At 48.2% G+C, this 24,089-nt stretch overlaps 1 long non-coding RNA gene across 3 annotated transcripts in view; it reads right to left on the bottom strand.

Moving 5' to 3' along the window:
• Window positions 1-349: 349 nt before the first annotated feature.
• Window positions 350-24,089, bottom strand: part of LOC310677742 — an 87,904-nt gene continuing 64,164 nt past the window's right edge. For 2 of the 3 annotated variants that reach the window (XR_014511390.1, XR_014511392.1), the window contains one exon: window positions 16,215-18,711. This is a non-coding gene — a long non-coding RNA (uncharacterized lncRNA). Of the gene's footprint in view, window positions 1,948-16,214; window positions 18,712-24,089 lie in introns of those variants that run through there. The other variant, XR_014511391.1, reaches the window with a different exon arrangement.

Below are 24,089 nucleotides of genomic sequence, written 5' to 3'. Positions count from 1 at the left end.
GGCAAGTAATTTGTGCCCCCCCCCCCCGCTGCACTGTCCCTCCCCCAAATAGTCCCTCGCTCTCTCTCCGCACCGCACCGCACGCCTGGCACCCTCCCCTCCACAGTGGGCGGCGACCCGGCGGCTCGGAACGGATTCGCACAGCCAGCACTGCAGTGAGAGAGAGTGAGTGAGTCAGGTAGGGGCAGAGAGCTGCGAGTGCGAGCGCACCCCCCCAGATGTTGCGCCCGGTGCGGCCGGCCCCCCCTGCACCCCCCACACTACGCCACTGGTTGTATTTATGCAGTGCATACCCCTCACTGGACAGAGAATTGTGCACACAAGACAGAGGCCGTGTACGTCATTGTTCATCCATAGCTCAGGTGGGGCGCTGACCCCAGCCCAACTCCTCCAGCAGCCCTTTGGAGGGTGGGAGAACCAGTGTGATAACCTAGGCCTCTTGTTTTCGGAGGCATATGACAGCCACAGTTGGCTCAGTGCACCCACTGCTACGTAAGAGCAAACCGTCTCTGAGAACTGACCAAATGGTACACCCTAGAGGTGCAAGAACTTAAATCAGAGCAGGGGGCAGTCCTGCCAGCCAGGCCCTCTTCTGACATCTCATCCCCCTCTCCTTCTTATCCATCCTCCTCCTTCTCAAGTGCTTGGCACTCCTGGTCTGAAGTTCCTCTTCCACTGTGCTGGTCCCATGTGTTACCTGAGAGGCGAGGTCCAAGTCTGGTCCGTGGTCAAAGGTGCAACGTGGAGGCAGTCCGTAGTAGCTGAAGCTGGGTGCAGGGCAGGGAGCCGGGTGAAGTACGGAACAGGCATGCAAGCAGGGAGCCAGGGCAGGTCAGGAGCTCAGGCAGGAAAGCAGGACAGGGTTCAGGCAGGAACTAGCAACCAACAATGTTGCTCCCACAACTTGGGGCTGGCCAGCTTTTATCTGCTCCGAGGCATAGGGCGGCCTCAACCCTCTGGTGACTCACCTCTCCTGGCCTGGAGGCAAGCATTCCTCCTGTGGGAACTTAGTTCCCTCCGCCTCTCTGCCCTGAGCCTCTGCAGCTCAGGAGAGGCTGGAGGGTTACCGGACCCAGAGGCAACCTCCTCTTCCCCTGAAGGGGCTGAGAGTGGAGCACCTGCAGGCAATGGGTCCTCCATCACCTCAGGAGCCAGAGCAGACTCAGCTGGTGCCTGCACCTGAGGATCCAGCACAGGTGAGGACCCTTCAGGCTCATGCCCCAGCCCCGGCTCAGCTGGTTCTGGAGGCAGGGAATCCTGTGCAGGCTGGGATCCCTCAGGTTCAGCATCCGAGTCCGAATCCCAGGCCATCACATCCACCCTCCTCCTCTTCCTCTTCTCAGTTGTTGGCAGACCCGTGAAGTGCATCCTTAATATCACAAAGCTTAATTACAAACACAGTTGTACGTGTCTAGGTATGGTTCAGCGGCTGGAGCATTTGTCTAGGACTGGGGAGACAGGGGTTCAGATCTCTTCCCATTCACCGCGCTGGATAACCATGGGCTCACCCCTCAGGGGAAGACAGCAGTATATGAGTCCCATGGGGGAACGAGGCAATTAAAATATAATAAATAAGCTTTCCTTCAGTTCTGCATCTGCATCTTTCTCAGGAATTTGGTTCTACAGTTTCCTTGCTTTGGAACTACAGAAGCCGCAGTCCTTGCCGAAAAGCTAATTAGGAAAGTCTGGAGGTACCTGCGGCGCATCTTCTTCATGTAACTGCCGCATGAGCAATGTCTCTTTGTGGGTCTCTGAGCTCCTTCTCCATGCATAAGAAGGCTCCTAATTTACAACACACATCGTCCAAGGCATACCATGGAAGACGGAGGTGAAATGAGCTGTAAATGCAAGCAGCCGTAACTTCTCTGTGCAACATCTCCAGATGCTTTCTGCAACTTCAGCCTTTGTCTCTCGATGGAACATCCTGGTGCAAATGGAGAAATCATCCTGTGCAGACCGAACAGCAATGCCTTAACAATAGCCCTGCAAAAGGGATACATGCAGACTACTGGAATAGGGTTGTCATGTGGAAGATAGAGCAAATTGCCCAGCATTGCTTCCATGCACATGCTGCTGGACATAAGAACATAAGAAGAGACTTCTGGATCAGGCCAGTGGCTCATCTACTCCCCAAAAGGGAAGGCGAAAAATCTCAAAATGCTGCATGGGATTTTATTTATAAACAAGCCCAATGCATTTTGGCCTTGCAGGTTTTAGACATTCATTAGGGGTCAAAATGCAAAGTTGAAACAAACTGCTGTATACAGTAGTACCTTGGAAGTCATATGCCTTGCCAGCCAAACGTTTTGGCTCCTGAACACTGCAAACCCAGGAGTGACTGTTCCACTTTGCGAACATTCTTTGGAACCTGAATGTCCGACACAGCTTCCACGGCTTCCGATTGGCTGCAGGAGCTTCCTGCAGCCAATCAGAAGCCGTGCCTTGGTTTCCAAACGTTTTGGAAGTCCAATGGACTTCCGGAATGGATTCCGTTCAACTTCCAAGGTACAACTATATCTCCTTTCTTGTTCTGGAGGTAGGACTCAAACCTATGGCTTCAAGCCATAGGAGATTCCGAGGAAACATCAGGAAGAACTTTCTGAGAGTCACAGCAGAACGGACTAATGGAGCTGGTGGATTTTCCTTCCTTGGGGACTTTTTAGCAGAGGTTGGATGGCCATCTGTCTTGGGTGCTTTAGTTGAGATTCCTGCATTGCAGGGGTTGGACTAGAGAGTTTGGATTTGATATCCCGCTTTATCCCTTACCCGAAGGAGTCTCAAAGCGGCTAACATTCTCCTTTCCCTTCCTCCCCCACAACAAACACTCTGTGAGGTGAGTGGGGCTGAGAGACTTCAGAGAAGTGTGACTGGCCCAAGGTCACCCAGCAGCGGCATGTGGAGGAGCGGGGAAGCGAACCCGGTTCACCAGATTACGAGACTACCGCTCTTAACCACTACGCCACACTGGCCCCCTAGATGGCCCTTGGGGTCCCTTCCAACTCGACAATGCTATGATTCTAGTCCAGCATCCTATTCTCACTGTGGACAAGCAGATGCTTATGGCAACAGAGCTTTATGCACTTGAGATGCCCAGCCTCAGACAGTGGAGGTGGAACATAGGCTTCATGGCTCTCCTGCATGAATTTGTCTAATCCTCTTTTAAAGCCATCCGAGTTGGTGGCCATCACTGCTTCTTGCAGGGGGAAAAACCTACATAATTTAACTGTAAAATACATTTCTTTGGTCTGTCCTGAATCTGCTGGGAGCTCATTAGCAGCGTGTTAAGGCATCCAACACTCCCCTCTTGTTTATCCCCAGAAAATGGCGAGCTAAGCTATAACCCGCTCTGTACATGGATGGTCCATTTAATCATCATAGTCATCAATCGTGTTCAATCCTCCGTGAATTTCTCTCTTTCTTGATTTCCCATTTCTCTCAGTGACGACGTCGTAATTTGTGCCGCTGAATCCCGCAAATTAATTACTCATTATATGGGGCAAAATAAAGTTTGCAGACTCTGCTATAGCTCGGATCCTGCAGTTCAGGCTGCTGAAGAATGAACATCCTCTCCCTTGACTGTTGCCATGTGCGAGGGAAGTTCTCTAACAAGAGCTCTGGATGGAGATTTTCCTAAATTAGGCACCCCTCCCCACGAACTGAGCCATACTTCTTCCTGGAAACGTTATGCAACAGTGCGCAGAGGAGAAAATGGTACCTGGCTAATTTGCCGACGTACATGAGACTTTCTGGAGGTTGCCTAACAATTAGTGTCACTCTCAGTTTGGGCTGTGTTTCCCCCCCCCCCTTCCAGCAGCCGAGCTGCATCAGCCATATTGGGGGGGGGGTGCTTGGCAGCTCTGTGACCCAGATATAACACAAGCTGCATTTTCTGCGTTATGGACCCAGAGCAATCCCTGGCTTTTTCTTTTTAGTCTGGGACTCCCTGCAACTTTCTCTTTATTCTCCCAAGGCATTCCCACCAACGTGAAAGGAGAGCAGGAGCCAGATTTTCCTGGGAGAGGGTGTCATGACCCCTGGAGGAGATCCTCCTTCTACAACAGGTGAAAGGACAATCTCTGAGTCAGAAGAGGAAATTGCTCACAGGTGCCAGCTTCAGAAGCACGGTGGGTCCAGGGTACCAGGGCCACTTAGGGCTGAGGATGAGGATTATTATAATTTGTTACCAACCCTTCTCCCCAAAGTGCCAGGGTGGGATGCAACCATTAAACACAATGTTACGCAGGACGGGTGCAACAGCACTCTCCACAGTTGAGTGTCAGGAGCAAGCCAGCAAATTGGAGTTCGCTCTTTATTAGCACAATCCTGCATAGACTTGGCGGAGTGTCAGGCCTAATGAGCACAGCAGTTCATCCCTGGTAGGTCTTGCCCCATGGATCCCCATGGATCCGCAACTGTCTATGTCTCCTCCTCCCCAGGGTTTTTCCCAATCAGAGACTGGGCCTGTGTGAAGCTAACTTCTCTTCCACCCTGTCCATGCCTCCTCTGCTACTGGAAAACCAGAGGGGATGGGAACTTGTCTCAGCAGGACGGGGGGACACCCATCATCATCATCATCAACATCATCATCATCATTTTATTTGTATGCCGCCTTTCCATAGTTAAAACAATGCTCAAGGTGGCTTACAACATTACAAGTTTTACATAATTACCAACATAACAAAAGTCATAAACAATAAATAAAGGTAAAGGTAAAGGGACCCCTGACCATTAGGTCCAGTCGTGACTGACTCTGGGGTTGCAGCGCTCATCTCGCTTTATTGTCCAAGGGAGCCAGCATACAGCTTCCGGGTCATGTGGCCAGCATGACTAAGCCGCTTCTGACGAACCAGAGCAGCACACGGAAACGCCGTTTAGCTTCCCACCAGAGCGGTGCCTATTTATCTACTTGCACTTTGACATGCTTTCAAACTGCTAGGTTGGCAGGAGCTGGGACTGAGCAATGGGAGCTCACCCCGTCACAGGGATTCGAACAGCCGACCTTCTGATCGGCAAGTCCTAGGCTCAGTGGTTTAACCCACAGTGCCACCCGCGTCCCTTGAGACTCCTTAGGGTAGTGATAAAGCGAGATATCGAATCCAAACTCTTCTCTGTGTCTCGTACATGCTTGTTATGTTCTTTTATTTGATTAATCAGTAGAAATAAATTAGGTATGCAACGAAACCTCCACAGCTTTGCTTCCGTTACTCTGCTGCCTTTGAGGTGCTCACAATAGCAAATGTGGGTCCACTGCACCAGGACCTATTCCTCGGGAATTCTGCTCTGCTCCTCCTGCGTTCCTGTGATCGGAAGCTCAGAGAAGGTGCTCCCGACACCCAGCCCATGCAGGCGCTGAAGACGCGAGCTGTATATGGGTGTACGCTCATCCTGGTGTCATTCCATCACTCTAGCACATGTGCCTCACACCTGCCTAGCCTAGGTCCGTATAGTTAAAGCTATGGTTTTCCCAGTAGTGATGTATGGAAGTGAGAGCTGGACCATAAAGAAGGCTGATCGCCGAAGAATTGATGCTTTTGAATTATGGTGCTGGAGGAGACTCTTGAGAGTCCCATGGACTGCAAGAAGATCAAACCCATTCTGAAGGAAATCAGCCCTGAGTGCTCACTGGAAGGACAGATCCTGAAGCTGAGGCTCCAATACTTTGGCCACCTCATGAGAAGAGAAGACTCTCTGGAAAAGACCCTGATGCTAGGAAAGATGGAGGGCACAAGGAGAAGGGGACAACAGAGGACGAGATGGTTGGATAGTGTTCTCGAAGCTACCAGCATGAGTCTGACGAAACTGTGGGAGGCAGTGGAAGACAGGAGTGCCTGGCCTGCTCTGGTCCATGGGGTCACGAAGAGTTGGACACGACTAAATGACTAAACAACAACAAATGCCCTTCCCTCTAGAACAAATCACAAATCTCCTCCCTGTCTCCACCAAGCAGTCAATGCTCCCTGCTGCACCAGCAGCAACTGCAGAGCAAGCTGTCAATCAATGAAGGAGTTTAAATCCTTTGACAACTCTGTCTCCCCAGACTCTTAATGATATATGTTTCCTTCTGCCACTGTTGTTTAAAGCCTAATGATGTTTCCTGTAGTCGGTGCTCTGCGCTAAAAGCCTTCTCCGACACATGGCCTACTTATGTTAAAAGGCCTCGCAACTTTCGCAGAGATGATCCAAAGAACTCGCTGAGGCTGAAAGGTGGGCCTGCACCTTAAACTTCTTTAAAAGCACATTCATCTCGTATCTCTCAGCAACAGCGAGCTGTACAGAGGAGACCGATCTGCGTGCTAAAGCCCTCAACGCTGGGAAACAATAACAAGCCTCAGAATTGCCACCGAACAAAGCACAGAAGTTTTCCAAGCCGGGCGTCGGCATGACCTAAATAATATTTTATATATGTATCGTATCGTTCCCTAGCACTTGAAGAAGCAGGAGAGAATTCCTTTGACAGTCACAACAAGTGACATCTTTTTCTAAAGCCTCTCTGCCAAGTTCTCAAAGGATTGCTGGTTGAGATGAAAGATAAGAGTACCCTGGGACTTTCGCTGTGACTATTTTTCGTGAGGAGTGGGGTGTCAGGTGCAGATAACAAAAAGGAAGAGAGATGCATGATGGGCAGGTTGGAAATAATGGGGAGGCTGGGAATCCAGTGTTTTGCTGTTGTGCAACTTAGCAGCATGTGTTCTTTAGGGCGAGGGTGACCAGGTGTCCTGTTTTACAGAAGACAGTTCTGTACTAGAAGGGCTATCAGAAGTCCACTATTGGAAGGGCTGCCTAGTTCAAGCCCCATCTCAGGATAAGGGAGCCCAGTGCTTTTTTTCTATTTATACCTATTTTTCTATTTTTTCAAGAAATCTAAATGGTGAACTATAGAAGAATAGAGGCCTTTCGTGGACTACTTTAAAAAAAATATTACAGTCAAGTGAAATCACAGGCAGGATTCGGGATAAAAGCAGTGGAAGAAAAATGACAAAATAATTGCAAATAGAGAACCTTTTTGCAATAGTTAATGCGGTAGGAAAGCTGTGGAAGTGAGTTTTTGTGGTTTTATATCTTGATTTTATTCTGCGAACAGCCCTGAGACCCCCCCAGATATAGGGTGGTATAACGATACCTGGTAATTAGCCAGCTTCCCGGCAGTAAGCAGACTCCCATCAGTTCAAGATAGTTTTTATTACAGACACAAACATCCTGAGCAGAGCGTCACACTCCTCTCAGCAACAATAGATGCTCTAATCTGAATATAAGTTCTGCTTCCAACAGGATCTACGCCAGAATCTCTGCCCCTCCCCTTTCTCTCCTCTTTCTGAATCAGCTCTTCTCCACTGTCAGTGGACAGAGCAGGGGTCAGCAAACTTTTTCACTGTCCACTGTCCCTCAGACCTTGGGGGGGGGACTATATTTTTTTTTGGGGGGGGGGGAGGAATGAACGAATTCCTATGCCCCACAAATAACCCAGAGATGCATTTTAAATAAAAGGACAGATTCTACTCGGCCCATTCTAAACGGCCTCGTTTAGAGCGTCTCCATCCCCATAATTCTGCCCGGACGCTGAGGTCCAGCGCTGAGGGCCTTCTGGTGGTTCCCTCGCTGCGAGAAGCCAAATTAAAGGGAACCAGGCAGAGGGCCTTCTTGGTAGTGGCACCCGCCCTGTGGAACGCCCTCCCATCAGATGTCAAACAGATAAACAACTACCTGACATTTAGAAGACATCTGAAGGCAGCCCTGTTTAGGGAAGTTTTTAATGTGTGACATTTTAATGTATTTTTAATCTTTGTTGGAAGCCGCCCAGAGTGGCTGGGGAAACCCAGCCAGATGGGCGGGGTACAAATAAATTATTATTATTATTATTATTATTATTATTATTATTATTACTCATGTAAAAACATGCTGATTCCTGGACTGTCCACAGGCCGGATTGAGAAGGCGATTGGGCCAGATCCGGCCCCCGGGGCTTGGTTTGCCTACCCATGGGATAGAGGCTCTCCCTTATCTGTTGGCAGCCTGGCCTCTCCTTGGCCATCTCCCTCTTCATCTGAGCTAGGAGTGTGAAGGGAGGGCTGCTGGGTGTCAGTTTTGGAAACCAGCCCTTCTCCCTCATCAGAACCGTTGGCCTTTGAACTGCTAGCTCTGAAGCTGAACCCTTCTGCCTCCTCAGGAAACTCAGACTCTTGTTGACTTTCTGAGGCTAACCCTTCTGCTGGGTCCTGGGGGGCCACATTCCTGACAGGCGGTATATAAACTCAATAATAATAATAATAATAATAATAATAATAATAATAATAATACAGTGGTACCTCGGGTTAAGAACTTAATTCGTTCTGGAGGTCCATTCTTAACCTGAAACTGTTCTTAACTTGAGGTACCACTTTAGCTAACGGGGCCTCCCACTGCCGCTGCGCTGCCAGAGCACGATTTCTGTTCTCATCCTGAAGCAAAGTTCTTAACCTGAGGTACTATTTCTGGGTTAGCGGAGTCTGTAACCTGAAACGTCTGTAACCTGAAGTATCTGTAACCTGAGGTAAAAGGTAAAGGGACCCCTGACCATTAGGTCCAGTCATGACCGACTCTGGGGTTACGGCGCTCATCTCGCTTTATTGGCCGAGGGAGCCAACGTACAGCTTCCAGGTCATGTGGCCAGCATGACTAAGCCGCTTCTGGCGAACCAGAGCAGCGCACGGAAATGCAGTTTACCTTCCCGCTGGAGCGGTACCTATTTATCTACTTGCACTTTGACATGCTTTCGAACTACTAGGTTGGCAGGAGCAGGGACCGAGGAACGGGAGCTCACCCCGTCACAAGGATTTGAACCGCTGACCTTCTGGTTGGCAAGCCCTAGGCTCTGTGGTTTAACCCATAGCGCCACCCGCATCCCTAATAATAATAATAATAATAATAATAGTGAGGGTGGGAAGCCAACTTATGAAACAGTGTATTTAATTTGAAGGTTATTGTGAAAATGTTTGAATACACACACACACACACACACACACACACACACACACACACACGATGCAGTAAGCAGGCCTTTAGCCTGATCCAACAAACAGGCCCTAAAGCCTACAGGTACACGGAAGCAATAGCTGCGCTTTGCCGTTATAAAACTCAGCAGTTATCAATGGGGAAATATCAAAACTTGTCAGGGAAGCAAGGAGCTGCAATGCCTCACAATGGGGATGTCTCTTTGTGTGATCTGAAAGCACATCTTACAAGTTCGCAGACAGGGAGAAAAGCTCGCTCGCTATCTCTGACTGCTGGCGTTCCTCCCTCCCTCCCGCTTGACACGCCAAGGCTGGCAGTCCAGAGCAGCCAATCTCTTTGGGTTTCCTCAGCCCAAGGGAGCTGACCTGAGATGTGTACCCGCCGCATGTGCCGCAGAGATACAACAAGGAAAACCTCCAGCTCTTTTCATGGCATAGTGGCTTTAACTTTGAAAGGAACGGCCGGTCTGCGGCTCAGACTCCGAAAGGAAGCCAAATATTCTGTAAGGTGTCAGCAGAGCAAGCGGAGTCCCAGTCGCTCATTCTTGTGATGATGGCCACCCCTATCCTAAGAGCATCAGAAACTGTTTGAATTTGTGCATAATGATCTCATGTGCAATCCAGTCTCCTCTGCTTCCGATGTCCTGATTGCTTGGACTCCATCACAGACTCTGAGCATCTTTCCCACCTGGAATGGAAGCTGTAATAAATCAGCTTGAATTGCTCCTTTTTCCTCCCTAAAATTTGTTTGCATCCCCACTCCCCTTTTTTCTGCACTTGTCATAATCAGAAGATTTTTTTTTTTTTTTAGGGGGGGACGGGGGGCTTTCTTGAAAACCATCTGGAAGCCACGGGGAGCACCAATTATCTGTGTACACTTGAAATCTCAAGCACATTACGTTGGAATATGTCTTGCACTTGACGAAAAGTAAATCCTATAAAAAGATTCAAATTGGTGCAGTGCGTAATTAAGACGGCAGATCTGTAGCGCATGGAAGCACCGTTGTCGTGGTTCCATGTCCACGGCGCATCAAATGAATACCAAAAGGCGCATGCTGTGCTCTGTGGTCTAGCCTGTGTTCTGGAACAGACATACTGCCAACCTATCTGATCAAGCCACTCTTTAAAGGCAGGGACTTGTCAGCCCAAACTTCACAATATGCAGGAAATCTGTGATGAGATCTCCTATCCCCCCCTTAAAAAAAATTATTAAAGCAACAAGGCAATTGGCAGGGCTACAATTTAGATCTGAGCAGCATCCTGTTCTCACTTTGCCCAGTTTGGGCACCACAATTTAAGAAGGATATACTGGCAAGCTGGAATTTGTGCAGAGGAGGGTGACCAAAATGGTCAAGGGTCTGGAAACCAAGCCTTATGAGGAATGGTTGAAGGAGCTGGGTATGTTTAGCCTGGGAAAGAGGAGATGTGATAGCTATCTTTGAATATCTCAAGGGTTGTCGCGTGGAAGATAGAGCAAGCTTGTTTTCATAGAATCATAGAGTTGGAAGAGACCACAAGGGCCATCGAGTCCAACCCCCTGCCAAGCAGGAAACACCATCAGAGCACTCCTGACATATGGTTGTCAAGCCTCTGCTTAAAGACCTCCAAAGAAGGAGACTCCACCACACTCCTTGGCAGAAAATTCCACTGTCGAACAGCTCTTACTGTCAGGAAGTTCTTCTGCACCGGAGGGTAGGACCCGATCCAATGGCTTTAAGTTACAAGAAAGGAGATTCTGCCTGAACATCAGGAAGAACTTTCTGACAGCAAGAGCTATTTGACTGTGGAACGGTCTCCCTCAGGAAGATGTGGACTCTCCATCCTTGGAGGTTTTCAAGCAGAGGTTGGATCATAGCTGTCAACGTTTCTCTTTTCTTGCGAGGAATCCTACTCGGAATAAGGGGATTTCCCTTTAAAAAAGAAACGTTGACAGCTATGGGTTGGATGGCCATCTGCCATGGATGCTTCAGTTGTGATTGCTGCATTGTATGGGGGGTGGGGTCCTTTCAAGATGATTCTATCGTCAACCAGATGCCGCTGGGAAACCTGCAAGCAGGACATGAGAACAAGAACACTCTCCCCTCCCTCCGTGGTTTCCAGCAAATAGTATTCAGAGGCATTACTGCCTCTGACAGTGCAGGCAGAGCATAGACATCATGGCTAGTAGCCATTGACAGCCTTCTCCTCTGTAAATTTGTCCAATCCTCTTTTAAAGTGAGAGCTGGACCATAAAGAAGGCTGATCGCCGAAGAATTGATGCTTTTGAATTATGGTGCTGGAGGAGACTCTTGAGAGTCCCATGGACTGCAGGAAGATCAAACCTATCCATTCTGAAGGAAATCAGCCCTGAGTGCTCACTGGAAGGACAGATCGTGAAGCTGAGGCTCCAATACTTTGGCCACCTCATGAGAAGAGAAGACTCCCTGGAAAAGACCCTGATGTTGGGAAAGATGGAGGGGACAAGGAGAAGGGGCCGACAGAGGATGAGATGGTTGGACAGTGTTCTTGAAGCTACCAGCATGAGTTTGACCAAACTGCGGGAGGCAGTGGGAGACAGGAGTGCCTGGCATGCTCTGGTCCATGGGGTCACGAAGAGTCGGACATGACTAAACAACTAAACGACAACAACAAGAAGACGAAGAGTTGATGGCCATCACTGTTGGGAAATAAGTTGAGGAATCTGAAAGCCACTTTGTATAGTAGTGGAGGCCCCCTGGTTACAATCTGTTTTAGTTGTTGCTTTGATTGATATTTTGTATCTGAAATTGTTTGCATTTCTGCTTTTGCCACAGCCTTTGGCGAGCACAAAATCTATCAACTATCTGAAGTAAGTTTAAATGCTTTACTTACAGTAATCAGAGGTCTCACTCATGCATCGTTCAGTCTTACAGCAGAAACAATACAGGTAAGATTTTTTTGTTTTGTTACAAAATACAGAAGTTGGTATCAAAAACATGGTCTGAGTCTGCAGCCTCAGACATCTGCTTGGTTACATGCTTCAAAGAGAAGATAAGAGATAGAAAGGAACAGGAAACAACCCTTACTTCTTCCCTCCTCAAAGGTGAGGGCTCATGACCGATCTGAGTCTTCTCTAGCAATTAAAACTCTGTGATCCTTAACCTCTTTCTTACTTCCAATTGTGCACAGTTATATTTGACTGCATAAATCCCCACAATCACTGCCCCCTGTGGGAGTGAGTTCCACAGTTTAACTATGCACCAAGTCCTCTGTAGGTGCTTTAATGTGGGATAGCTTTAATCATTGTGCCCTCCACAAGTTGGTGGATTCCATTGTCCGTAAGCCAACAAAGCTAATGTTGGAACAGGGTGATGGAGGTCGCAGCCCAACAACATATATAATTGCTTTCGTTGTTGAATTGTTCTTGTCCTCAAGAAGTACTATGGGTCGAGGGAGGGTGGAAATCTCCCCCCAACTCCTGCTCCAATGGAAATTTTCATCTTGCAGCTAATAGCAATTTTGAGCAAGGAACTATTTCCATTCGGGCCACAGCATGGGGGAATGGGGGTAGCAACCCCTCCCACTCATGTCACAGCCCCCCCCCCCCCACTTGATTGCCCACCCCCTGTGCCTGCTATTTGAAATTTAAAAACTGTACCCATTAATTGCAATCACGTAATTAATGATATGCCTAGCTTGGCCATTAGTGACTTTTAGACTCCGGGCGGAGACTTTTTCATATGCCCAGGTCTTTTAAGCTTGTATCCAATCCTCCTGTCTGCACGTTTAGCTTTAAAAATAACCAAACACTGTAAGCTGTTCCACTATGTTAACTTGTTCTGTGTTTTAAATTTTGGGGGGTTGATCTTTCTTGCAATGATAAAGCACCATGAAAGGTAAAAAAAAACCTGAAAAATTACGTAGAGGTTTCGAGAGCTAATAAAATCTTCTTAACCCATTTACTGGCCTCTGCATGTGCATTGTTCGCATGACAATGATCTTTGTCCACAAGAAAGATGGACTGTGTGTCTTCCTACATGCATGGAGATGGCGCACAGGTTTAAGGGTCTTTTAAATAAGGAGCCTAGGAAACAGCCTTACACTAAGACAGTCTGCTATTCCACCTAGCTCAGTAATGTTTGCATGGACTGGCAGGGATTCAGCAGAATTTCCTATATTCCCATCCCTACCTGGAGATGCCGGGGACCACAGTCCTTGGACTAAGGTACCAGGCTAAGGCATGAGAACCTTGAGAGACTCAGAGGGAGCACAGGAACTGCAAGGAAATCTTGCAGAGGGGGGAGCCTCTCCAAATATCTCCAGTTGAGCAGCCAGTTCTAACTGATGTGTGATTATTATTATTTTGTTTAAATAGCACCATCTAGCTCTTATAATTTGCACTTGAGTTTCAGCAACGCATGGGAAAGCTGATCAGGGGCTGCCACCTGGTGCCTGATTGCAGTATTGCAAGCTAGATTGCAGTATTGCATGTCATATCCTTTTATTATGTTTAGTAACGTGATGTTATTGATGTTTTATAATGTGTTTTAATGTGGCATCTTTTGATAAAGGGTGGTATATAATTTGTCATCATCATATCTGGGCGTTGATATGATTACAAATTATTATCCACCCAACTGCCCAACAGTAAAAACACTGCATTAGTATTATAGCACAATATTAAAAACAACTTAATGTTACAGAATATACACCCCAAGGGTCAAATGCCAGGGTTAAAAGTTGCATCTGCGGCCTATGGAGATGTTTATATATAAAGAGAGCACTATCGGGACGCAATCCTGCCAAAGCTAAGCACTTTTCAGCTTTCACCAGATTCAAAAAGAAAGGTTTAAAGATACATTTAAGTGCCAAAGGCTCATACCTCCAGCTTCAGTGCCTGGCATCTAGGGATGGAGGAGAAATCCCATTCCATTTGTAATTCCACATCGTTAAAATGTGACAGGAGGCAGCGATGTCCACCAACTTTGATTGCTTTACAAAGGGGTGGGACCAATTTGTGGCTACTAGCCAGCAGGGCTATGCTCTGCCTCCACCATCAGTATTAATGCTTCTCAATGCCACTTGCTTGAAAACATGGGAGGCCAGAGTGATTTTGTGCCCAGGTTCTGCTTTCAGGTTTCCCACAGGCCCATGGTTGGCCCCTGTGAGAACAGAATGCTGGTCTAAATAGACCTGCTGGAGGTGGCGCCGGGCTGGGCCTTGGATTTCCCAAACCTAAGTTTCCTGGGGAGACTTCAACGTCCATGCCGATGCCGCCCCCCTCCTCACGGGCTCTGGACCTAGATACTAGGGCTCTCCCAGTTTGTTTTGGGCTCCACTCATCAAGCAGGCCCCACACTGGATTTGATCTTTGGTGCTGGCATAGATGTGATCATGCTCCCCCCTGTGGAAGTGCCATTGGTCTGATCACTACGCTCTGAAAGCCAAGATTGACTTCCCGCTCCTCGCCTGCTCGGGTGGCGAGCCTATTTGGGCTTACCCACGAAGGCTGATGGATCCTGATAGATTCCGTCAGGCCTTGTGGGACCCTCCTCTCCCTGGTGACTCATTAGATGACCTTGTCGAGGACTGGAATAACCGGTTCTTGGCGGCCATCGCTAAGATCACTCCTAAGCACCCTCTGCGACCCCGCTGAAACTGGGCCCCTTGGTTTACCAAGGAGCTCCAGAAAATGAAGCGGGACCTCAGACGGCTAGAGCGAGTTTGGCAACAGACTCACGACGGAGCTTGAAGAACATCTTATAGGACACTTATGAAAGCCTATGAGATGGCTATGAAAGCTGCTAAGAAATCTTACTTTGCAGCTTCCATTGCATCTGCTAGCTCTCGCCCGGCACAACTTTTTAGAATAATTAGGTCGATAACATCCTTAGGAGGACAACCAAATTTAAGCACAAATTCGACTCATAGCTGTGAGGCATTTTCGAGCTTTTTTGCAGAGAAAGTCCTGTTGCTCTGCCGTGACCTCCATGCCAATTTAAATACAGTAATAGAACTGGAGGCTCCTTGATTGTCTTTGGGTCCAGTGTTGGACCATTTCAATCGGATACTCCCTGCTGATGTGGATAGACTTCTCCAAGCTGGCAGGCCCACCACTTGCCCCCTTGATCCATGCCCATCTTGGCTGATTAGGGCATACCCAGACGTCACACGGATACCCCTGGTTGAAATTATCAATTTGTCCCTTGGCATGGGGACATTCCCAGGGGAGCTGAAGGAAACAGTGGTGTGTCCGCTCTTAAAGAAAACTTCATTAGATCCTTTAGATCTATCCAATTACTGCCCAGTTTCGAATCTTCCATTTCTGGGTAAGGTAATTGCGAGATCGCTTGCTAAACAGCTTGGCAGGTTTCTGGAGGAAACATCGGCTTTAGATCCATTTCAGTCCAGTTTCCATCCTGGTTTTGGGACGGCTCTGGTTGCCCTAACAGATGATCTCCGTAGACAACTGGATTGAGGTGGGTCAGGACTGCTGATTCTCTTAGATCTGTCAGCAGCCTTTGATATGGTCGATCATGATCTTCTGGAACACTGCCTCGCCGACGTGGGGATACAGGGCATAGCCCGTAACTGGCTGTGCTCTTTTATTTCTGGTCGGGACAGAGGGTGGCACTAGGGAGGGAGATATCACTGCGCCATTCCTTGGTGCCGCAGGGCGCAATCCTCTCCCCGATGCTTTTTAACATCTTTATGCGCCCCCTTGCCCAGATTGTCCGGAGCTTTGGGCTGGGTTGTCACCAATATGCTGATGACACTCAGCTCTATCTGCTGATGGATGGTCATACCGACTCGGTCCCGGACACACTGACCAGATGCTTGGTGGCTGTGGCTGGATGGTTTCTTGGGAGCCGATTGAAACTAAATCCTTCAAAGACAGAGGTCCTCTGGCTGGGTCAGGATGGCATGGGGATGAGGGACCAACTCCCTTCTCTTGCGGGGGCCCAATTAGTGCCAGTGCCTTCCGTTAAGAGTTTGGGTGTAATCCTTGACACCTCCCTTTCCATGGAGGCACAGGTTGCAGCAGCAGCTAAGGCTTTCTTCCATCTTCGCTGCATTAAGCAGTTGGTCCCTTACCTTTCGTGCCCCGACCTGGCCACAGTGATCCATGCGACGGTCACCTCCAGGCTTGACTACTGTAATTCGCTCTACACGGGGCTGCCCTTGAAACTCCCAGAAACTCCAGCGGGTGCAGGATACTGCAGTGAGGCTCCTCACAGGGTCCCTGCCGTGGGAGCATATTCACCCAGTGCTTTACCAGCTGAACTGGCTCCCGGTGGAGTATAGGGTCAGGTTCAAGGTGCTGGTTTTGACCTTTAAAGCCCTTTGTGGCTTAGGGCCCTCATATTTACGAGACCGCAACTCCTGGTATGCCACGCAGAGGAACTTAAGGTCCATGAATAATCATAGTTTAGAGGTCCCGAGCCCTAAAGAAGTCAGACTATCCTCCGCCAGGGCCAGGGCCTTTTCAGTGATGGCTCCGACCTGGTGGAATGCTGTCCCATGAGACTAGGGCCCTTCAGGATTTAACCTCCTTCTGCTGGGCCTGTAAAACAGAGCTATTCTGCCTGGCCCTTAATTTGAATTCAGCCTGATCTTTTATTTCCCTTCTCTGCCCTCCCCCTCCCCTTTTATGAAGATTACCCGACCTGAGACCCCACAGCTAATTCTCCTCTAGCCTCCTCGCTGACCCAAGTAGGACTAATTCAGCCAGCTCGCCCTGGTGCCGATCTAATGCTTATTGGATGGATTTCCCCCAGATTGATTTTTCAACTTTGAATTTTATTGTTATTCATGTTTCTATACTGTATTTTATGCTGCTTCTGTGTTGTATTACAATTAAGTGTTTTAAATTTGTTGTTAGCCACCCTGAGTCCAGTTTTCTGAACTGGGAAGGGCGGGGTATAAATAAAAAATTATTATTATTATTATTATTAAATACAAAGGCAGCAATGTGGCTGCACTCTCCCCTTGCATTTCCTGATGCTGTTTGCCTGTCCCTTACACATACCGGTAAATATCCCCGAAGCTCCAAATTTGCCTTGAAATCTATCTCCAGTAAAGTAAGATGAAACCTAGTCGAAACTATTTCCTCCCCATGTCTGCCTTAAAAATGCAACTTGCCTTTCACGCAAATGAATGCATAATAATTGATCTGCAGGTAAGGATTTCAGGTGTTTCCGAGAAGCCCCCAAAAGGGCCTAGCAGGGCTCAATTTGATTTCGGAAGACAATATTTGCGGCAGGCTCTCTGCATCGGCCTCACGTCCCTGTTATTCACTCTTAAACACTGACAGTTGTGGCAGCCGAGACTGCGATTTAAAATGATTAAAATGATTATAAACTGTTAAAATGCAAATTGTCAACACCACATGTCAAAGCAAGCACTCTTTTAAATCAAGCAGGGGGAGAAAGAGAGACCTGATTTTTACTGGGGAAATGAGGACGTTCCTGGGAACAGAATTCAAGGGGTTTTAAGACTAGAGGACCAAGAAATAATAGCCTGTCTGCGGGTCAAAGAAGTAGGAACCTGTGACCTTTAATGAGAGGATATTGTGGGGAAATTCAATAAGATCATGCATCAGGAGTTCTTAAGGCAAATATACATCTACGACGTATTTCAGAAAGCGGATTGTCTGCTGGTTTGTTGCTTGTTCTCAATATAATAATAATAATTATTAATAATAATAATAATAATAATAATAATAATAAATAATAATAATTTATTTATATATACCCCACCCATCTGGTTGGTTTTCCCAGCTACTCTGGGCGGCTCCCAACAGAATATATTAAAAACACGATAAAACATCAAACACTAAAAACTTCCCTAAATAGAGCTGCCTTCAGATGTCTTCTAAAAGTCAGATAGTTGTTTATTTCCTTGACATCTGAAGGGAGGGCACCAATAACAAGAAGACCCTCTGCCTGGTTCCCTGTAACTTCACTTTTCGCACGGAGGGAACCACCAGAAGGCCCTCGCCGCTGGACCTCAGTGTCTGGGCTTAATGATGGGGTTGGAGATGCTCCTTCAGGTATACTGGACCGAGGCCATTTAGGGCTTTAAAGGTCAGCACCAACACTTAGAATTGTGCTTGGAAATGTACTGGGAACCAATGTAGGTCTTTCAGGACCGGTGTTATATGGTCCCAGCGGCCACTCCCAGGCACCAGTCTAGCTGCCACATTCTGGATTAATTGCAGTTTCCAAGTCACCTTCAAAGGTAGCCCCATGTAGAGTGCATTGCAGTAGTCCAAGCGGGAGATAACCAGAGCATGTACCACTCTGGCAAGAGTCTGTGGGCAGTTAGGGAGCTGGTAGACAGCTGCCCTGGACACAGAATAAACCTGCACCTCCATGGACAGCTATTGGTCCAAAATGACTCCCAGGCTCCTCACCTGGTCCTTCAGGGGCACAGTTACCCCATTCAGGACCAGGGAGTCCTCCACACCCGCCTGCCTCCTGTCCCCCCAAAACAGTACTGTTTTTGGATGCCTCTCAATATATCATTGCCAAACAGTCTTCGTTGCCATTTAGACACCAGACACCATTTTGAATCAAGATGGAAGACTGAAACGTGACCTGGGCATGACTTCACTCTTTTTTTTCTTTCCTTTTTCTTTTGCAGAGGTTCAGCTGTCACCAAACTTGGCATGAGGGCTTCCTGTTGATGTTTGGATGTTTGCCGGGTGTCAGGGAGAATTTGGAGGAGCAAATGATAGAAGAGGCGGAGCAGGGTCTCAGGGATGCTGTGGAAGCAGAAGAGAAGGCGGAGATTAGCCAGGAGAAGGAAGGGCTCTGGAAGGGAGCTCAGGCTCTGGAAGGGAGGGGGCTTTCAAATATATGATGATAATAATAATAATAATAATAATAATAATAATAATAATAATAATAATAATTTATTATTTGTACCCCGCCCATCTGGCTGGGTTTCCCCAGCCACTCTGGGCGGCCTCCACAGCACAGACAAGGAGGGAAATGAAACGTAAGGATCAAAGACGTCTCGTGCGATTCCCATGCCTACTTTGTTGGTGTGGGAATTGTAGGAAGCCACTCCCCGAATCTGACTCAACGGGTTTGGATGTGTAATCCTGAACTGTACCTGTTTCTTGTACATATGTAATAATAATAATAGTAGTAGTAGTAGTAGTAGTAGTAGTAAAAAAAATATTTATATCCTACCCTCCCCAGCCGAAGCTGGGTTCAGAGTGGCTAACAACAGTAAAAATAACACAGTTTACATAAAATCACAATCAATTAATTAAAATACATTCTAAAAGCATTCATTCTAAAAGCAATTCAGAGTCAAATTAATGGCAACCATTGGGCTAGAGTTCTATGAGGATTGCCAAAGGAGGGGGTCAGACTGTGACTTAGCCAAAGGCCTGGTGGAACAGCTCTGTCTTGCAGGCCCTGCGGAAAGATGTCAAGTCCTGCAGGGCCCTAGTCTCTTGTGACAGAGCGTTCCACCAGATCGGGGCCACAGCCGAAAAAGCCCTGGCTCTGGTTGAGGCCAGCCTAACCTCCCTGTGCCCCAGGGTCTCCAATATGTTTTTATTTGAAGATCGTAAGGTCCTCCGTGGGACATACCAGAAGAGGCGGTCCCGTAGGTACGAGGGTCCTAGGCTGTATAGGGCTTTAAAGGTTAAAACCAGCACCTTAAACCTGATCCTGTACTCCACTGGGGGCCAGTGCAGCTGGTATAGCACTGGGTGAATGTGGTCCCGTGATGAGGAGTCATTTTCTCCCGTGGTAAGGAGTCTCGCCACGGCATTCTGCACCTGCTGGAGTTTCTGGGTCAGTCTCAAGGGCAGCCCCACGTAGAGCGAGTTACAATAATCAAGTCAGGAAGTGAGTGCCGCGTGGATCACAGTGGCTAGGTCAGGGCAAGTAAAGACGGTAAATACCAAGCTGACTGTGCCAGGGTGTTAATGCAAAGGTGAAACACCACTTATAAACCGGGCCCCATTTTGAATCAAGATGGCATGACTTTGGCGCGATGGGACCAAACTCACAAATTGCTTTATCCATTGAAAACAAAAACAAAAAACAAATTTTTTTGGGTTTCTAAAAGAAATAAATCCTGGGAAGGGCTGGTTGGCACTTACGAACGTTAATATCATATTATTTAAAATATTGTGGATAATTGTTCCTTAATTTCAATTAAGATTTAAGTGGGTTTTCTGAAGGATCCCTGAATACTGATCCAGCTGAACATTCCCCATGAAATAAATGAGGAAATGCTGCAGCTACCCTGAAGTTGAGCCTTTCTCAACCTGGTTCATGGAGGTAGAGGCTAGCAATGGCTCCTGTCCACAATGTCTGTCCTCTGCCTCCGCATTCAAAGGCAGCAGTGCTTCTGAATTTCAGCTGCTGGGAATCGCCAGTGGTGCGAGGGCTCTTGTTCTCGAATCCTGCTCCTTGGTTTCCCCCAGGCACCTGGTTTCCCCCAGGCACTGTGATAACAGGATGCTGGACTCGATGTGCCGCCGTTGGTCGAACCCTTCAGATCTCTTCTTCTCAATAGTGCCTGCTCTGCTTGCGAGAACATTACAAACAGAAGAGGGCAGCAAAGATAAGGAAATGGAGAAGAGTAGGCTAACTAGGTCAGTAGTTTTCCAAGATGACGGCTTGGGGAACCCTTTTTGTATTGATGTCTGCCAAGGGTCTGCCGTGGTCCCTTGTGAAGTGTGGAAGTCTGTAGGTAACAGTCTGTTGCGTATTTATCTGCCACCGATCTCATGGGCTATTTGATTATTATTATTTTGGTTTTTAAAGGTTTTTATGAAAGGTTTTCCTCGTTTACAAAAGCACGTGCGTTGTCTCTTTCGAAGGCTGTGTTTTCTACAGATCAATTACATTTGTTGTGAGATACTGGTGCTATTTGCAGCATAGGGTGGGTGTAATGGTTCTAGGGGTTGCTCGTGTGTAAGCCGGTGCAAACACCTGGCTGGATTGCCTGAGTGAACCTTTTCTGTCCAGACAGCCACTCACCCGTGGCTGTCTCAATCGCTGGCAGAATCCGCCAGTGGGCGTTTCTTAAACTTCTTCCAGCAAAGAAGCTCTTTGACGCCTAGTCTCCTCCTACTCTCTCTGTGCGAAAGCCTTCTGCGCAAGGAGGGCGTAGGCAGCGGAGGACCTCTACTCTCCCCACAGGTCCCCGGCAAGGAGTCATGGGACCGCCTCGCCGCTTCCCCCATCTGCCCCCCTTCCCCACTGGTGCTACGCTGATTCTCTTCCCCAGAAGATGGGCTGCCTCTCTCAATCCCGGGACGCTCTCCGGAATCCCTCTGGATTTTGCTCTCTCCCTCCGGCACTGATGGCAGTTCCCTGACAGTGGGGAAGAAAAGAGGGGGGAGATGGGAGGTGGGGGTGGGGTGGTAAAGCTTAAGTTCTTTTATTTAGTGTATACGTGGGTTTTTTGTGTCAGCATCACTTGGGTAAGTTTTCTTTCTATTCATGGGCTATTTGTCTCCTGCAGGACGGCCGAAGAGTTGTGTTCCATTTTACACTTCTCCAACTTGGTACAGGATCGCTTGCAACAAGGGGAGGGCCTCAAATCCCATAAACAAGACTTTTCCGTTACTCTTCAGGCAAATGTTAAGAACGATCAGGAAAGCCGCACCTTTGAAGACGTGACGGCTGAGGATTTTTAAAATGCCATGATATAAACATTGTTCCCTGGTGTCGTAATTCCACAGCATCTTCGGTTAAGTCTGGGAGTGTCTCCTGACTGAAACGCTGGGGAGCCACTGCCACTCAGTGTAGACAAGACTGGGCTAGAGATAGACCAAACAAACATTGTATATACCATTGTAATAGCATTAGGTAAAAGGTAAAGGGACCCCTGACCTTTAGGTCCAGTCGTGACCGACTCTGGGGTTGCGGCACTCATCTCACTTTATTGACTGAGGGAGCCAGCGTACAGCTTCCGGCTCATGTGGCCAGCATGACTAAGCCGCTTCTGGCAACCCAGAGCAGTGCACGGAAACACCGTTTACCTTCCCGCTGGAGCGGTACCTATTGATCTACTTGCACTTTGACGTGCTTTCGAACTGCTAGGTTGGCAGGAGCAGGGACCGAGCAACGGGAGCTCACCCCGTCGCGGGGATTCGAACCGCCGACCTTCTGATTGGCAAGTCCTAGGCTCTGTGGTTTAACCCACAGCGCCACCTGCGTCCCTTGTAATAGCATTATAATACAATTAATCATGAGAACAGTCCCTGCCCTCACACCTTTAAGACACCATAGATTATTTCATGGCCAAAGGTCTGAGTAATGATGGCACCAGGCGAGCCTCTCTGGGGAGAGCATTCCACAGTCAGGGAGCCATCACACAAAAGGCCCGTTCTCATGTTGTCACGCTCCGAACTCCACCTTTTACGTGCACCTCATGCTGCTGTCTTTTCGCAGCCACAACACATGCCTTTTTATATAGTGGGACTCAGGGGCGGTGGGCAGGGAGGGGTGCTGGCCTGCTGTTAACCACATCACTGTCCTTGCCGGGAGAGAGAGAGGAGGGCTCTGGTGGTGGGAAGGCCAGCATGACATGACAGCAGTGGCGGTGGTGCACTGCACTGACCTTTGGTCTCTGTGTGTGGTTTGGGAGCTGCACAGCCAGGGAAAAAACAATGCGGTCCAGGGTTGTAAAGACTGCAGAGAGAATAATTGGGTGCACTCTTTCCACCTTAGATCAAATCTATGCTGTCAGGTGTCATAAGAAAGCTGCAGAGATAACGCAAGATAGTACACACCCTGGAAATGATCTCTTTCAGCTTCTGCCTTCTGGAAGAAGGTATAGGGTTATGAAAACTAGGACTAGCCACCTGAGAAACAGTTTCTACGCAATGCAATTCTGGTTCTAAATGCAGCATAAAGAGGCTCTAAAGTATATTGTATTTTAAAATGGGGTTTCAGAGTTTTTAGGGGGTTTTGAATGTCTTATGTCTTATGTAGATTTTGTAGAGAGCTAGTGTAGTGTAGTGGTTAAGAGCAGTGGACTCGTAATCTGGTGAACCGGGTTCGCTTCCCTGCTCCTCCACATGCAGCTGCTGGGTGACCTTGGGCCAGTCACACTTCTTGGAAGTCTCTCAGCCCCACACACCTCACAGAGTGTTTGTTGTGGGGGAGGAAGGGAAAGGAGAATGTTAGCCGCTTTGAGACTCCTTCGGGTAGTGATAAAGTGGGATATCAAATCCAATTTTCAATTTCATTGTTCTGTATGGGACAAGGACAATAAAGATATCATATTGTATTGTATCGTATCGTACCACAGCACCCTTCTCCCTCCCAGTTAGCACAGCAACGCAGCGGATGGGAAGGCCGGGGTCCAGGGAGGCCTCTCCTCGCTGCCCAGCCCTGGCCAAGGCCTCCCTTTGTGATGAGCAACGGGGCACCACAGCAACGGCCGCAGCAGGGTGCATGCACAGTGTTCCCATGGCCATTCAAACACGGGGAGGCACTTGCTCCTGTACAGCTGAGAAAACCTTTTGCCGTTTCCCACATTTGATCAGCCGGCTCGAATGAATGGCATGTGCCGCTGTGAGAGACTTCAAGCGTCCACATTGTTCGCGTTCTTGCTTCCCAGTCGGATTTGCCAGTGTTCAGATTCCAAGCCGGCGACCAGACCCTTCTCCGCTTACTGTGTGTGCACAAAATACGTCTCACGGTTTTACTACAGAGGCTTTGCATCCCTGAGCACCCTATCGGCTTTCTTAGACCCTCCAACCAGGACACTCTCTGCCTAATCTGGGTAGGTGCCAAACTGCAGAAGACTATTGAGGAAACAAGACGCTGAAGACACAGGAATAGGCGCATTCTGGACATTCATTTGCGCACCATTTAACACTGGAATAGTTCTGTGTCGCTGTGATGTGTGCATTTTTAAAATAAATAAATTTGCAATGCAACGAGCCAGACAGACATTGAAGCTGAGTCCCAGGCACTTTCTTCAGACTATGAGAAAGATCCTCCATCAATAGAGTCTCTTGCAGGGCAGATTCGAGAGTAAACCATCCGCGGAATAAGTCTGCCCCTGCGGCTTGATGGAGGTAGAAACTGTCTCTCATGCCTTGTTACGCTGCCGTCTCTATGGGGTTATACGCTTGGTATTTATTACCCCTGCTAT

Source organism: Podarcis tiliguerta, assembly GCF_965153285.1.
Source record: "Podarcis tiliguerta genome assembly, chromosome: 1".
Classification (NCBI taxonomy): Eukaryota; Metazoa; Chordata; class Lepidosauria; order Squamata; family Lacertidae; genus Podarcis; species Podarcis tiliguerta.
This window is presented reverse-complemented; position numbering and strand designations above follow the sequence as displayed.